At 47.3% G+C, this 17,190-nt stretch overlaps 1 long non-coding RNA gene across 12 annotated transcripts in view; it reads left to right on the top strand.

Moving 5' to 3' along the window:
* LOC123071384 (uncharacterized) overlaps window positions 1–3,613 on the top strand; it is a 6,167-nt gene extending 2,554 nt beyond the window's left edge. For 11 of the 12 annotated variants that reach the window (XR_006434306.1, XR_006434299.1, XR_006434301.1 and 8 more), the window contains one exon: window positions 754–3,613. This is a non-coding gene — a long non-coding RNA (uncharacterized lncRNA). The remainder of the gene's footprint in view (window positions 1–753) is intronic. The other variant, XR_006434300.1, reaches the window with a different exon arrangement.
* The last annotated feature ends 13,577 nt before the right edge of the window (window positions 3,614–17,190 follow it).

The following is a 17,190-nucleotide window of genomic DNA, read 5'->3' as shown; positions in this document are numbered from 1 at the left end:
ATTAAGGTCCCTTGGAGGCTACAAATGATAGGTCCTTCGTCACTCGTGCTAATGTTCAGGAAGAACCTGAGCCTGACATGGCACCTGAACATGTGCTAGGTTTGCTTACCCGCCTTTGAACTCTCTGAATGTCAAAAGTACTAAAGTGGGTACTTCCTAATGGCAATATTCTCTTCTTTGCTGGTGAGGGTAGGTTCTAGCTCATCAGTTCTAGCTTCTTGTTGTTTCATTGTATTCAGTTATGATATATTTTTCAACTATACAAGCACTCGGGGGAAGTCAGGAAAACTGAACCAAAGACAAACACTTTTACTGGCGATGTTCGGGCTTTTTTAACTGAGATGTGAAAGATGCATCTTATCCCCTGAGAAATATTGCCTTTAATTTCTTGATTTTTTCCTGACATGCTAATTTAGAGCCAGATATTCATGATTCATCATACACATTACAATCAATTATCCATTGGAATCTTTTGTCCATAGAGGTGATTTTGTTTGGACCATTAGTCTAGGTAGTGACATTTTGATCGATCAGGCACAAGTTTATTTTATTTTTCACTCAGGGCTACACTAAAGTAAGCATCACCATCAGTGAAAAGAAGGCATACAAATCATGAGGTTTTTGCCTTGTTTTTGTGCATCATTTAGTTGTCACTTATTTGTTTCAAGGAAGTTATTCAATTCTCATCGAGCTTTTCTTATTCTTTCCATTGGTAAAGGAGAAATTTAATATGCAATATTTTTAATATTCAAGGAGGCCAGAGGAGAAGAAAAGGGGCTGTCAGGTCGGACTTTGGTGCGTCTCTGACCAAATATGGTTGGATCCATCCGACGTTCTTCCAAATAGTACAGTGCAGATTTGCTGACTGGTACAACATCTAAACCTTGGCTACTCTAGCTTATTTTTACATCTCTTAGTATCAACAAATAACTTGGCTATATTATATACTTGAAGATTGCAGCAGGCACAAAATGCTTGGCTGACCACCCAGTTAATTGAGTTGTGCCTACGAAGGGTCAGTAGAGTAGTTGCTTTTTCTAAAAAAGTGAGGATCGGTTTGGTTGCCACATGACGGTAAGGCTAGAATGGTGGTACCGAAAAGTGCTTCTGTAATGGTCATATGTGTCGTGGAGTTGGAACTTGGTTCTTTTGAAGTTGGAGTGGCTAGGTTGTCTATAAATACATGCTGCCCACTAAAATCAGATTTTAGTATACTGTTTAAATCAGGGGTGGATCATTGTGTTGTGTTCGAATTAGAGCTAGAGAGAAGGGAAGAGTTGCGACCATACCATTTATTTATACTGCATGGTCCCACTGTCGATTTTCTTAAAGTACATTTGCCTTTTCTTAAAGTACATTACCCTCTTGTTCTTGGAAGAATAGATTGATGCTCCCTACCTCAGGTTTAACAATGCATGTAGGTTGGTCAGTGTACTAATTTTGACGCTTCTTGATCAGTGTTTCGGAAGTCATGGGCTTTTGTGTATTTGTACAAGCTTCCTTCGTCTTTACTATTTTCTATCTTTAGTGTTTTTTATGTTCCTTTGTAACTATCCAATGTTCTGCCTTGGGTGGCCTCTGTCTTGGTTTACAGCTCCATATGGCTAGCTATGTATACGTATGTAGGTTTTGTTTGGACTGTACTCAATCGCATAGATGTTTCCATATTCATGCATTCCTCTTTTTACTTGTGATTGTTAGATAGTTGAATATCATTGGTTTATGTCGGCATTCTGTTTTTGCAATTTGAAATAGGTTTTGGTCCAATGATATTAAACTTCACAATAGGTAGTGGCATCTTCAGGAAAAAGTAGTGGCAGATACGATGGACACTTCTTTTCCGGTGCAGAAATGATGCTATTGACTTGAGTCCTCAACACATATTTTTCAGTAACGGAGAGGATTATTCACCTTTGCCGCTACAGGCGTTAAGACCTGGCGGAGCCAGGCCATCAAGCACTATTAGTGTTCAACACTTGGCCCTGATGAGCATGACAACCTGTGCTACCGTCCGAACATTAGCTATTCTTCTTTTGGCCTGGAATGAGACCAGTAGGGGCACCTTGAGCGAGTACTCAAGGAATGCAGTCAAGTCATGATGCCGGTTCCCTTTCGCTAGATCTTACATATTTAATTATGTGAGTTCGAAAGCCAAAACTGATTGAGATCTTCTGTTCTTACTTGCAGATGTTATGTTATTCAGAGTACTTCGGTTTCCAGTCTCTATATATTATCAAATTATGGGTCATTTTGAACCTTATAGGCTTTTATTATATGTTTAGTTATGCTTCCATGGGTTTTGCATATGTATTAACAAAAGAACCAGACTACTATTTTGTTTATTCTTGAATCGAAGGACGTACAGTTAATTTGCTCTTACGAAAGGACTGAGTAGGCAGCTAGCTGAATGAGAGGACAATCATGACAAGCAAACCAACACATAAATAGTAAACCCACAATTTTTACATCTGCATCCCGGTGAACTTTTGGTATGGATATGCATTTTTATCCTTGGGAGTACTTTGGATTTTAAGTGGGAATCATAGTTATTTTCTTCTTAACTTTGGTATGACAAGCAATGCAGGTGATATTCCTAATGGTTGTTGCTGATGCTGAAAAACTACTCCTGAAGCACTCGAAGTGCCCTCTCTATGGTTCATCACTCACTGGATCCAGATGGGCAACCTTCCGCTTCAAAATTAAAAGAGCATAGTTTTTGCCTGCTATCATTGCTTACGAAGAGTAATCTACCATGTCCCTATATATATACATAATTGTTGCACCATCACAAGATTTCCATGATATGCATGGGCATAACTTTCTTTACTGAGGAAAGGCAGGCTGTCATTTCTTAAGGTTGAAATTTTCTGTTTTATAGAATGGCAACTATCTGTTCCTTATCTGGCATGTGTATTTGCTTTGTCCTCTACTTCTGATAAGGCAAGACAGATCAAACCAACATAGTAATCCTCTAATCCTTCATTATATTCTGAAAAAACACTATGATTTTCCGTGTCAGGATAGTACTATGTCAAACTGATGCTTTGTATTACATGTTCTGGTGTATACCCTGGCAATATTAGGCATTTGCTTTGTTTGTTCACACCGCATTAGTTTTTTTAGTTATAGCTGGTTTTATTTCCGATTCAAACCCATCCATTTGTCCTGTTTTCATTTGTTTCTTATAAATTCTTTCTGATAAGATGTTGTCTTTCAGTTTTATATTTGTTCTCTTAATTTCATTTGTTTCTTATGCAAGGGTTCTCAAAAATTACTTTTGTAGGCAAGACAAAACTAAAAAGGTGATCTGGGACAAGTGGAAGGAGGGAAGCCGTTGTAAGATCGATAATAACTTGCCGACAAGATCATGTTCGTTTAGACCTTTCCTTACTAAAAGTTATTTATCTGTCGCAAGTGTTTCTGTTGGAACTATCAAATTCAAACTCCTAGATGTCTATGTCAGGATGTATAACTTTGTCCAGGTAGAGATATCCCCACTGATCTTTTCGTGAATCATTTCACACTTATTTCTGTAAAGTGCTGCTGATTTTAGTAAACTCCCTTGGTTCAGAAAATAATATAATTCGAGCTCCTAGAAGAGCTTGTTCATTCATACCTTTCCTTACATTTAAACTATGACAGTGACCTCTTTTATTTGTCTATGAAACGATCATATGCATAGATAGTTGAAAATGGTGTCTGAATGGTGCATTTTTAGCTAATTCTTACCATATGCACCTAAATGATTTCTAAAACTTAAAAGATATTAAAGAAAAGAAAATTGTTTCAAAACAACATTTTGAATTTGGACCTTGGGCCATTTGGTCATATGTTATTTGAATAAGATCAAAAAATATGCATGTTCAAGTATATATTTTCAAAGATGAAGTATACTTCATTTTTCATCTTCAAGGATTTGAATTAGTACCTAAGTGGTTGCTAAAACCTACTTATATTACAAGTTAAATATTTTCAAAACACTTCAAGTTGACATGGTACTTGTGCTTTCTCAAACATAAAGTTATTGAAAAATGCAAATATTTTCATCGCGCACATGGTTGCTTGCCTGCACCTATAAAACAACTAAACCATGAATTCTCTTTTCAGTGCGAACATGGATTTAGTGTGTCTCTGCGTCATTTGGCACAACGGTTTTTCAAGCACATACCGGATATTCTCAAGCAACCATATTTTCAATATAGAATGGTTTAACACATAAGCTTTTCTCAAGCAACCATATTTTCAATATAGAATGGTTTAACACATAAGCTTTCTACTACCAATATCGAATATGTCCTTCCAAAATGAAACTATTTTCATTGACAGCATGGCTTTAGCAGGTCTCTGCGCCATTTGGCGCAACGGATCAACTAGTTTTTGCAAAAGAATGAGATTGCGTCTTCCTCGCGACAGTTCTTGACCTTGTTTATCACAAGGAGAAATCTGACCCAGTAGTGATGTACTGTCTTTTGGGGCTCTTGCCGGATATGAGAAAGATTGCTTAAATCTGGGTGGGTGGGTAGATTTAAGTCCGAACCCTGACCCGATCTGAGACCCAGGGGTAGAGAAGCTTTCGAGCTTGGTAGCTCGGGCTCCAGGATGTTGCCCAATTTTTCCGGCCCGCTGCCTGATTCTAAGTCCGGGGTTTGGGTCATGTCCTCCCGCGAACGGGTATCCGGCTCGGAGAGCTCAGAAATTCGGACATAGTTCGTCCTCAAAATAGAGGGAGAATTCATATGATGCTCTTCCACTACCACTATCTCATGGGTGACCGGCGGAGAGTAAATCTCCCTTTGGTCGGGTTTAAGCCCAATCCGGTCATAGTCCGTAGCGACACCTAGAGCGGCGATGCGACCCAAGAGCTCATTAAGGGAGGAGAGCTCCATTGGATCCATCTGTTCGACAAGTTCCGAGTTGACGTGGAGGTTGTTTTTGATGACCTGAGAAGTCATCGTCGGCGCGACAGCCGATCGGAGGGTCATGACGAAGCCGTCCAGTCAGAGAGTTTGGCCTAGAGCCAGGGCTCCCCCAGAGGTGATGTTGTCTTTGACAACGAGACGAGCCATCGAGCCTTATTGCGACGACAGAGTGGAACTCTCACTCAAAGCACCAATGTCGGTGTCAAAATTGGCGGATCTCGGGTAGGGGGTCCCGAACTATGCGTCTAAGGCTAATGGTAACAGAAGGTTGGGGACTCGATGTTTACCCAGGTTCGGGCCCTCTCGATGGAGGTAATACCCTACTTCCTGCTAGATTGATCTTGATGATATGAGTATTACAAGAGTTGATCTACCATGAGATCGTAGAGGCTAAACCCTAGAAGCTAGCCTATGATTATGATTGTTCTTGTCCTACGAACTAAACCCTCTAGTTTATATAGACACCGGAGGGGGCTAGGGTTACACAGAGTCGGTTACAGAGAAGGAGATCTAACATCCGAATAGCGACGCTTGCCTTCCACACCAAGGAGAGTCCCATCCGGACATGGGACAAAGTCTTCAATCTTGTATCTTCATAGTCCAACAGTCCGGCCAAAGTAGTCCGGCTGTCCGGATACCCCCTAATCCAGGACTCCCTCAGGAGTCCCTGAACCGAGCAACGGTGATTGTCGACATCAACTTTGCTACGAAAATTGCCTCAATCATAGATCTTGACCCTCAGCCTAACACGCTCGCTGATTGCAAGAAAAGGTCGGATTGGAAAGATTGGCAGCAGGAAATTACTGCCGAATTATTATCTCTCAACAAAAGGAAGGTGTTTGGACCAGTTTGTCGAACTCCTCCCCACGTTTTCCCTGTTGGCCATAGGTGGGTTTTTGTTCGAAAGAGAGATGAAAATAATAAGGTAGTACGGTACAAAGCAAGGCTCGTCGCTCAAGGGTTCACTCAACGACCAGGTGTCCATTTTGAGGAGAGTTATTCCCCGGTCATGGATGGAGTTACCTTTAGATATTTGATCTCAGTGGCAGTAAACATGGGCTTGAAAATGAAACTAATGGATGTTGTCACTACTTACCTGTATGGTAACTTGGATTTGAACATATACATGAAGGTTCCAGAAGGTATCCCTGTTCCAAACCATGATAGAGCAAACAGGGGTCTATAAAGTGTTCAACTTCAAAAGGCACTGTACGGACTCAGACAGTCTGGTAGAATGTGGTACAATCGCTTAAGCAATTTCCTTCATCAGAAGGGCTACACAAGCAATAAAGATTGCCCATGTGTTTTTATACGGCGATCCCAAGCTGGATTCTGTATAATCTCGGTGTACATGGACGATTTAAACATAATCGGTACACCTGAGGATATTGAGGAAGCGAGTTCCTACCTGATGTCGGAATTCGAGATGAAGGATTTGGGTAAAACCAAGTTCTGTCTAGATCTGCAACTTGAACATTCCCCTGATGGGATTCTAGTGCACCCGTCGGCCTACACCCAGAAGGTGTTGGAAAGATTTGGATTTGATAAGACATATCCTTCTAAGACCCCGATGGTCGGGAGGTCTTTACAGCCAGACAAAGACCCGTTCAGGCCAAAGGAAGAGGGGTAGGAAACTCTAGGACCAGAGGTTCTTTATCTGAGTGCAGTTGGAGCACTCATGTATCTCGCAAATTGTACACAGACAGACATTGCGTTCGCCGTGAGTTTGCTTGCGAGGTACAGTTTTGAACCTACGAAAAGACATTGGAAAGGTGTCAAGGACGTCTTTCGTTACCTGCAAGGGACCAAAGATCTTGGCTTGTTTTATAAGAGGAATCAAGACCTATCTATTATAGGCTATGCCGATGCTGGGTACCTATCGGACCCGCATGATTGCAAATCGTAGACTGGATATGTTTTCCTTTGGGGTGGAACTGCGTTTTCCTGGAAATCGTCCAAGCAAACACTTGTGTCGACTTCCACGAACCACTCGGAAATCATGGCACTATTCGAAGCGTCAAAAGAGTGTGTATCGCTTCGGCGGATGATCGGCCACATTCAGCAGACATGTGGGCTGAACACCGTACAAACCCCTACCATTATCTATGAAGATAATGCTGCTTGTGTTGCACAAGTCCAGATGGGTTATGTGAAGAGTAACCTCACAAAGCATATTAGTCCCAAGTTCTTCTATGCACATGAGCTGCAGCAGTTGAATGAGGTGAAAGTTTTGCATACTAAGTCTTGTGACAATCTTGCTGATATGTTCACTAAATCATTACCGACATCAACCTTAATTAGAGAGGTGTGTGCACGGAATCGATATGACGAGACTTAGAGAGATGCAAGGTTCAGGGGGAGAAACTTCACAAACTCGTCACTAAAATCTCAATCCTGATGGTCGAGTACTCAACTTGATGGTTGAGTGGATTGTACTCTTTTTCCCTTGAGTGAGTTTTCCTGATGTTTCTCACACGAGGTTTTTGACGAGGCAATTCGTGCAATACAATAACGTATGATGTGTGCTCTTTCTCCATATTTTTTCCCACTATTTTTTTTTGAGTTTTGAGGCATGGATATACGGATAATTACCCAAGGGGGAGTGTTGGAAAACCGGGTCACCGTGGGGTGGCGGCAGCCTCGTGCGTATCGCACGGGGTAGCCCCTCCCGTTTCCCCCACTTTACGTTAAGTGGGTACTTATCCCTTGACCCCCTACCCCCTATATAAAGCAACGAGGAGCCATCATTGTTGGGATCTGGTTAAATGGGATCTGAAAGCCTTGGTTGATGGGTTTGCTAAGGGGGAAATTAACATTGCCAGGCTTAATTATGGCATCATTACCCTGGTCCCTAAAACCAATGATGCCAAACAAATTCAAAAATTTAGGCCTATTTGCCTATTGAATGTGAGTTTTAAGATTATTACAAAAGTTTTGATGAACAGATTGACCAAGTGTGTTTCACCAGTAATCTCCAGAACACAAACTACATTTATTAAAGGGAGATACATTATGGAAGGAGTGGTTATTCTACATGAAGCTTTGAATTCTTTTTATGGAGACAAAGAAGATGCTCTGATTTTTAAAGTTGATTTTGGAAAAGCATATGATAAAATTAAATGGCCCTTTGTTACACAGATGTTAGAACTAAAAGGTTTTCCAAATAAATGGTGTGATTGGGTAATGGAGACTATGAGAGGGGGACATGTAGGATTTAAAATCAATGATGAAATTGGCCCTTATTTAAAACCTATAAAGGTTTAAGATAGGGAGATGCTATGTCACCATTGCTTTTTGATGTGGCTGCTGATGCCTTAGCTATTGAATAATGCCTTAGAATTTGATATTGTTAAGGGAGTACTTAGTAAAAACAATAATAAAGGAGTAAATATGCTGCAATATGCTGATGACACTATCTTTCTGATCAAAGATGAAGTGGAAAGTGTGAGAAACCTCAAATTCATACTAGGGGCTTTTGAACAAATGTCAGGTCTGAAAATAAACTTTCATAAGAGTGAACTAATGTTGTTTGGAAAAGCTAAAGAAAAACAATTGCTTTACCAGGAGATATTGACATGCAAAATGGGAGATCTACCCATCAAGTATCTAGGTATGCCTGTGTCAGAGACTAGGATTAAGAACATACACTGGAGTTGTGTAACTAATAAAATTGAGAAAAGATGTGGATGTTGGCAGGGAAACTGCTAGGATCTATTGTTGGTAGGATCACCCTGGTGCAAGCTTGCCTGACTAATATTCCTTTGTTTATGATGTCCTTCTATGCTATCCCAAAAGGAATCATTAAAAAAGTTGATTTCTTCAGGGCAAGATTGGTTTGGCAAGAAGATGAGAATATCAGAAAATATCATTTAGTTAATTGGAGGGAGTGTTGCCTACCCAAAGAGGCAGGGGGCCTAGGGATTCTCAATTTGGAAGTAATGAACTTAGCTTTGTTGGCTAAATGGTTCTGGAAAATGGAGACAGAAGAGGGGATTTGGCAAGATGTTCTAAAAGAAAAATATAGAAAAAATGGATGTCTAGCTCTAGTAGAGAAAAAACCTGGAAATTCTCAGTTCTGGACTAGTTTATTGAAAATTAAAAATATCTTTTATAAATTTGTGAAGAAAGAACTTGGAGATGGGAAAAACACTAGATTCTGGGAGGATACTTGGGTGGATGACAAGCCTTTAAAAGATGTCTATCCTAGAATTTATGATATTTGTTTCGATCACAAGATTACTGTGGATGAGGCCATCCAAAAAGGATGGAAGGGTTTCAAATTTAGGGGGACGTTATATGGGGAAACTTTGGAGTTGTGGAATACTCTAAAAAGCAGATGTGAAAAAATTAAAATGAATGAGGGAAAAGATAAGATTACCTAGACCCTCACTGCTGATAATAAATTTTCTGTGAGATCTTTATACAAGAAATTGATTACACTAGGGCTGAAATTTCCACAAAAATACCTGTGGAAAATCAAAGTTCCTGCGAAAATAAAAGTCTTTTTGTGGTTAGTAAACAAGAAGAGTATTTTGACTAGGGATGTCTGTCGGTGTACTAGAGTAGGGGTACCCTAGTTTCCCGAACTCGTGCACGGGCAGTTGCAGCACCCCGTGGCAAGGCTTGCCGGGTGACCGCCAAGACCCTCCGTGGTTCCCTTGAAGACCATTCAAGAACAAAGTACACAAACCAAGGCCCCGGCAAGAGGAGCTTGCCGGGAGGGCCAACCAAGGCCCCGGCAAGAGGAGCTTGCCGGGAAGGCCAACCAAGGCCCCGGCAAGAGGATCTTGCCGGGAAGAGACAAGGCCCCGGCAAGAGGAGCTTGCCGGGAAGGCCAACCAAGGCATACCAAGAAAGCTTGTCGCGACGCGCCCTGCGTCCCGGCAAGATCCGGCGAGCGACAAGCTTCCGGCGCGACAAGACGACGGCCGCGGCAAGGAGCTTGCCGCGGGAAACCACCACTTCGTGCCCGCGCTCCAGCACACCTGCTAACGTGTCGCTCTAGGACTCTCCCAAGCACACGTGGCAGGATGCCGTGTAGCTAGGGGTACGAGGTGTCAAGCGGAGATGAAGAGAAGCCCATCGTGGCAAACGGTGGCGCTCCTAACGGTCACCTTTTGCACTGTTTAGGAGACTCAGACAGGCATTTAATGCCCTTGTCCCCTGCCGTCAGAGTTAGGTAGGGTGCACTGTATCCACAGTAGCGGTAGCTGCACCTACCGCATCCTTTTCCATTTTACCCTTCTAGTCTACGTTGCCAACTGTGGGTGACCCCTTGAGAGTATAAAGGAGGCCCAAGCGCAACGTAGAAGGGGTTCGGCCGGTTCGGCTCATTCGAAACACCAGAAACACTCCCACGCTCAGTCTGATAGCGTCAATCGCTCCTGAGCAAAGATTCAATACACACAAACAAGCAGCAGTAGGGTTTTACGCATCCGTGCGGCCCGAAGCTGGGTAAAAACCGCCCGCGTGTACTGCCTCGATCTGCTCTTTGTTCAACCACCGCCCTCACCGAACCGAAAGGGGCTCGGTCCGCTGATCCCCATAGGTGTTCGTGGATCAGTTTCCCCGACATCTTTGGCGCGCCAGGTAGGGGGCGTCGAGATTGTGTGAACCCGATCCGGCGTGCACGCAAGCTAAATCTTCATCGTCTTCATCGACATGCCACCGAAGAAGAAGGATTCGGAGGCAGCTGTTCCGTCTGCGTCGCTTCCACCGCCTCCGGAACAAACGGGTGGTGGAGTGGACGTCGGCGAAGGAATGGGCGTCGACGAGGGTGCCCACAGCGCTGCCAAGTCCAAGGACAAGGCGGCACAGACCTCGGCATCCATGTGCGCACCGCGTCCCTCTCAGGAGGCGCGGGACCAGCAGCGTCATAGCATTCGCAGCGCCATACGTCTGCTGACCCAAGATCAAGATGGTGGTTCGCGTGGCGTTCAAGACCAGCATGCACGCCAGCATGCCGGCCCCAGCGAGGTGCGGTCGCCGGGACGGGACGCTGCTCCTTCTAACTTGGTTAGGAGTCCGACCACGCCCCTCTCCTCGCACCGTTCACCTCCGCCGCCCACCACCCCAGCAGAAGCCTTGGCGCGGGCCCAGCTGCTCCTGGACTATCCTCCGACGGCGGACAAGACCGACGAATGGAGGGCCACTATCCAGAGCCTCATCGGCTTCGCCAGCGGCGACACTGCGCGGCGACCAAGCACCTCGCCGCCACGGCAGGACAGCCGGACGCGAGCCGATGGCAACAAGACTGAGGGAGGTGCGACTTCCATGCACTCTCCACTATGAAGGCCAAAATCGCCGACTCACCGGGTCCACCCCAACAGCGGCTCCACCGTGTCGTCGGACCCACGAGCTCGTCGCGACCAGCGCCAAGTTCTCCATGAACGACAACAAGAAGACGCTCGAACCCGCATCGAGCGCCAAAGAGAAGCGCGACGTCAATCCGACAAGCGCGCTGGGCTCTCTGTTGACATGCATGCGCCCGGGGAACCAGGCGATCTGCCGTACGCGGTAGGTTGTCCTGCGTTCACCCATGAGCTGCGGCAAGTCCAGTGGCCTAGCACAAAGAATTTCAAGCCAGACGTGCCGGAGAAGTACGACGGCAAGACGCACTCGTCGGAGTTCCTCAGCATCTACACCATTGCGGTGCAGGCTGTCGGGGGACGAGATGACAAGATCCTTGCCAACTACTTCCCGCTGGTGCTCAAGCCCAATGTCAGATCCTGGCTCATGCACTTGCCGGACAACTCCATATCCTCCTGGGATGATCTGTGCCATCAGTTTGTCGGCGCCTTTACAGGCGGCCACAAGCCACATGGCCAAGAGAGCAATCTTCATCTGCTCGCCCAGAAGGAAGGAGAGCCACTGCGCAAGTACATTCAGAGATTCAGCCGCATACAGCACAACATCCCAGACGTCCACCCCGCCGCGATCATCAGCGCGTTCCATCAGAACGTGCGAAACCGAAGGATGAGGGAGGAGATGGCGATGTGTAAGATCGGAGACGTCAGCGAGCTTTACGCCCTGGCTGACAAGTGTGCACGCGCTGAAGAGGGGAGGAGGCTCCCCGGAGAGAGTACAGGAGCAGGAGGATCTGACAGTGAGGATGCCGCCCCGGCAAGGAAAGGCCGGCGGCGGAACAACAGAAGGAATAAGGGCAAGGAAGTGTTAGCTGTCGAGCAGACCGGCAACGGAGGTGGCGCCAAGGAAGCTAAGGATGGTGGCTCCGACAAGGAGGCCCATCCTGTGGCGGCCGCCGACAAGCAGGACAGCTCCGGCAGGCAGTATTGCAAGATTCACCGCACCAAGGGTCACGATCTCCAGAACTGCAAGAAGGTCGAACAGCTTGCTGAGCAGCAGAAAGCTGAATACGAGCGACGCGACAAAGAGAAGGCCCAGGAAGGAACCGGTGGATCCGGCAAGAAACGCCCCAGCCGGGGAGGACGCCGCGGCAAGGCCAAGCAGCGGCAAGGAGACAGACCTCCCCGCGGCCGCGACAAGGATGAAGATGACGACGATGACGAAGACGTGGATGATGATGAGGCCGATGAGCAGGAATTTCAGAAAGCCACAGAGGTCCTGTGCGTTGACGGTAGCCTCTCTGCATACTTCGCACCGCCAGCTCAAGCAGTGGATGCGGGAAGTGAATGCAGCGGAGCCATCCATAGAGTCACGCAAGCCCCTGAAATGGTCCAGCACGCCTATCATCTTCGACATTGGGGATCACCCTGATCGCGTAACTGTGGTCGGGTGCTTGCCGATGTTGGTTTCACCAACTATCCGCTATCTCAAGGTCACGAAGATGCTAGTTGACGGTGGGGCCGGCTTGAATCTCATCTCCTCCGCGGTCCTTCACAAACTCCAGATCCCTGACAGCGAGCTCGAAGAGACCGGCACATTCCAAGGAATCAACCCGGGAAGGAGCAAGCCGAAAGGGAAGATCACGCTGCCGGTCACATTTGGCAGCGAGCTGAATTTCAGAACTGAGAGGGTCACATTTGACGTTGCCGATTTTCCATTGCCCTACAATGGGATCCTTGGCCGTCCAGTGCTCGCCAAGTTTATGGCAGCCTCTCACTATGCATACAACGTGCTCAAAATGCCAGGCCCGATAAGTGTCATCTCTGTCCCCGGCGACAAGAAGGATGCCCTTATCTGCGCTGACAAGATCTACCGGGAAGCAGCAGCCGCAGCTGATCACCACACACTTGCCGCTGAAGCTCCCGGGGGGAAGAAGAAGGCCAAGTCCGGCAAGAGCTCTGATGCCCACTCCGGCAAGCGCACCTCTTCGGAGTGCTGCGCTACCGTCGAGGACGCACCATCGAGCTCCACTGGCAAGTGCAAGAAGACGATGGCAGCTCCACCCGAGACCAAGAAGGTGTCCGCCAAGGAGGACGGCACTGGTGGTACCTTCACCATCAGTGCCACGCTTGACCCCAAATAGGAAAGCGCGCTCATTGCTTTCCTGCGGGCGAATGTCGACGTGTTTGCATGGCAACCGTCAGATATCCCCGGTGTTCCCAGGAAAGTAATCGAGCACCACCTTGCCGTCCGTCCTCATGCGCGGCCCGTCAAGCAGAGAGTCAGGAAGCAGGCAGTGGAGCGCCAAGAGTTCATCGCAGAAGAGATCAGGAAATTGGAAGCAGCAGGCCTTGTCAGGGGAGTGCTCCATCCCACGTGGTTGGCCAATCCTGTAGTTGTGCGCAAGGCGAACGGGAAATGGAGGCTTTGTATAGACTTCACTGATATCAATAAAGCTTGTCCCAAAGATCCATTTCCCTTGCCGCGCATTGACCAGATTGTTGACTCCACAACTGGATGTGATTTGCTTTCATTTCTTGATGCGTATTCAAGATACCATCAAATCTTCATGGCAGAAGAGGATGAGGAAAAAACCGCATTTATCGCCCCTTGTGGCACATACTGTTTTGTACGGATGCCCTTTGGGTTGAAGAATGCTGGTTCAACATTTGCAAGGGTAGTCCATGTCGCTTTTGAGCCACAGATACACAGAAATGTGGAAGCCTACATGGATGATATAGTGGTCAAGAGTAAGGACAAGGCTACCCTGATCCAAGATTTAGAAGAAACTTTTGCAAATCTGCGCAAGATCAACCTCAAGCTCAACCCCGAGAAGTGTGTGTTTGGAGTCCCTTCCGGCAAGCTTCTCGGGTTCTTTGTGTCTCAGCGGGGAATTGAAGCCAACCACGACAAGATTAAGGCCATCGAGCAGATTGAAGCACCGAAGCACGTCAAGGATGTCCGAAGACTTGCCGGTTGCGTGGCTGCTCTCAGCAGGTTTATCTCTAAGTCTGCTGAGCGCGCCCTGCCGTTTTTCAAAATATTGAAAAAGGCAGGTCCAATGAAATGGACTCCGGAAGCGGAGGCTGCGCTGCAGGACTTGAAGAGGTACCTGTCCTCCACTCCAATACTTGTCGCACCTAAGCCACAAGAGAAGTTGCTGCTGTACCTAGCGGCAACCAATCAAGTGGTTAGTGCTGCGTTAGTAGCGGAGAGGGAGGCAGACGATGAGCCAGCAACCGCGGCAAGTGAATCCAGCGACAAGCAGGGGGCTTCTCCGACAAGCTCTGGTCCGGCAAGCTCTGGTCCGGCAAGCTCTGGTCCCGACAAAGATGGATCTGCGCAGACGTGCAAGGACGTGCAGAAGAAGATGGTGCAGCGCCCAGTTTACTTTGTCAGCTCCCTTCTCCAGGGGGCTAGGTCGAGGTACCCTGGTGTGCAAAAATTGCTTTTCGTCCTTCTCATGGCCTCGAGAAAGCTGCGCCATTACTTCCAGGCACACGAGATCACAGTCCTCACTCGCTTTCCGCTGAAGAGGATACTGCAGAATCCAGAAGCAACAGGCAGGATTGTCGAGTGGGCATTGGAACTGTCAAGCTTTGGCCTCAAATTTGAGAGCACTGCAACTATCCAAAGCAGGGCATTGGCAGAGTTCATAGCAGAGTGGACGCCAACCCCGGACGAAGAAATACCAGAGACGAGCATCCCCGTCAAGGAGACAAGCAAAGAGTGGCTGATGTACTTTGATGGTGCCTTCTCGCTGCAAGGCGATGGTGCTGGCGTGCTGCTTGTCGCACCCACCGGAGAGCACCTCAAGTACGTAGTCCAGATGCACTTTCCCAAAGAGCAAGCAACCAACAATACTACAGAGTATGAAGGATTGCTTGCCGGTCTCAGAATCGCAGCCGACCTTGGGATCAAGAAGCTCATTATCAGGGGTGACTCACAGCTTGTCGTCCGCCAAGTGAACAAGAACTACCAGAGTCCGTTGATGGAAGCATATGTTGATGAAGTGAGGAAGCTAGAAGAGCGCTTTGACGGCCTACAAATGGAGCATATTCCAAGAGCTCAGAATGACATTGCAGATGGCCTGTCAAAGTGCGCTGCACTAAAGTTGCCTGTGGAACCAGGGATCTTTGTGCTCAAGCTGACTCAACCATCCGTGACACCATCAACTGGACAGAATAAGAAGAGGAAGTTGGTTTCTGGTGACTACTCTCCGGCAGAGCTCCCCGAAGCCGCCGCCAAGAAAGTCCCCAAGATCAACACCAAGGATGCTGAGGGGCAGTCTGCTCCGGCAAACCTTATGGTTTGTTCCGTCGAAGCAAACGCTCCCGACAAGTTTTGCTCCGGCAAGCTTGCCGGGGAATATCACGCTCCGGCAGAACCGCAGGTTCTTGCCGTAGAAGCGGATGTTCCCGCAGCAACAGATATGCCTTTAGTCCTTGTTGTCGAGCCGCAAGCTCCAGCATGGGCGCAGCAGATTGTCCGTTTCCTTCAGACGGGAGAGCTTCCCGAAGAGCAAGAAGAAGCTGAAAAAGTAGCCCGGCAGTCAAGTATGTACAAGTTTGTCGACAGCACACTGTACAGAATAAGACTCAACGGTGTGAAATTGAAGTGCATTCGCCAGGAAGATGGACAACAGCTGTTGGCAGAGATACATGGAGGCATATGTGGTCACCACATTGGCGCAAGAGCACTTGTCGGCAAAGCATTCCGACAAGGCTTCTTCTGGCCGACAGCCCTCCAGGATGCAACTGCACAAGTAACCAAGTGTGAAGCGTGCCAGTTCCATTCCAAACAGATACACCAGCCAGCTCAAGCTCTCCAGACGATCCCTTTATCCTGGCCATTTTCGGTCTGGGGGCTCGACATCCTCGGCCCCTTCCCCCGAGCTGTCGGGGGCTTTGAGTTCTTGTACGTTGCAATCGACAAGTTCACAAAGTGGCCGGAAGTGGAACCAGTGAGAAAGGTAACAACATAGTCAGCAGTCAAGTTCTTCAGGTCGATTGTTTGCCGTTTCAGGATCCCGAACAGGATCATCACCGACAACGACACGCAATTTACGAGCCGCACCTTCATGCAGTACGTCCAAGACCTTGGCGCCAAGGTCTGCTTCGCTTCTGTTGCTCATCCGAGAAGCAACGGTCAAACAGAGAGGGCAAATGCTGAAGTGCTGCGAGGCCTCAAGACCAGAACTTTCGACAGGCTGCACAAGTGCGGAAGAAACTGGATCGAGGAGCTGCCGGTGGTTCTTTGGTCGATCAGAATGACGCCAAATCGAGCCACTGGCCAGACGCCCTTCGCTCTAGTCTACGGAGCGGAGGCAGTTCTCCCCACGGAACTCGTATACGGGTCACCTCGAGTGCTCGCTTATGATGAGCTCGAGCAAGAGCAGCTGCGACAAGATGACGCGCTGCTCCTTGAGGAAGACCGTCTTCAGGCTGCTGTGCGAGCCGCTCTCTACCAGCAAGCTTTGCATCACTACCATAGCCGCAAAGTAAAAGCCAGAAGCTTCGAGGAAGGCGACCTTGTTCTTCGGCGCGTTCAGTCCGCCAAGAATTCCAACAAGTTGACGCCGAAGTGGGAAGGCCCTTATCGGGTGAAACGAGTCACTAGGCCCGGCGCTGTCCGCCTTGAGACCGAAGATGGCATTCCAGTGAGCAACTCCTGGAACATTGAACATCTTCGTAAGTTTTACCCGTAAGGCGCGGTTGCCGGAAGCTTTTCCGGCAACCACCTTTTGTACAAGTCTTGCCGTTGTTGCATGTAATCCTTTATACAAAGCCGGGCGCAGACTCCGTGCACCAGTAAAGTTCAAGTGCCCCGCACATCTTGTCAGCTTTCTTTTATGCTATAATCCTTTTTCGCATATGTTATCTGACACTTTGTGCAGCACCAGACCCCGGTAAGCGATAATGAGCCCAAGGCCCCATATCATTACTTTATTTCTCTGTTTCTTTCT

This window comes from Triticum aestivum, chromosome 3B (assembly GCF_018294505.1).
Source record: "Triticum aestivum cultivar Chinese Spring chromosome 3B, IWGSC CS RefSeq v2.1, whole genome shotgun sequence".
Classification (NCBI taxonomy): domain Eukaryota; kingdom Viridiplantae; phylum Streptophyta; class Magnoliopsida; order Poales; family Poaceae; genus Triticum; species Triticum aestivum.
Note: the sequence above shows the minus strand (reverse complement) of the source record. Positions and strands in the feature narration are given on the sequence as shown.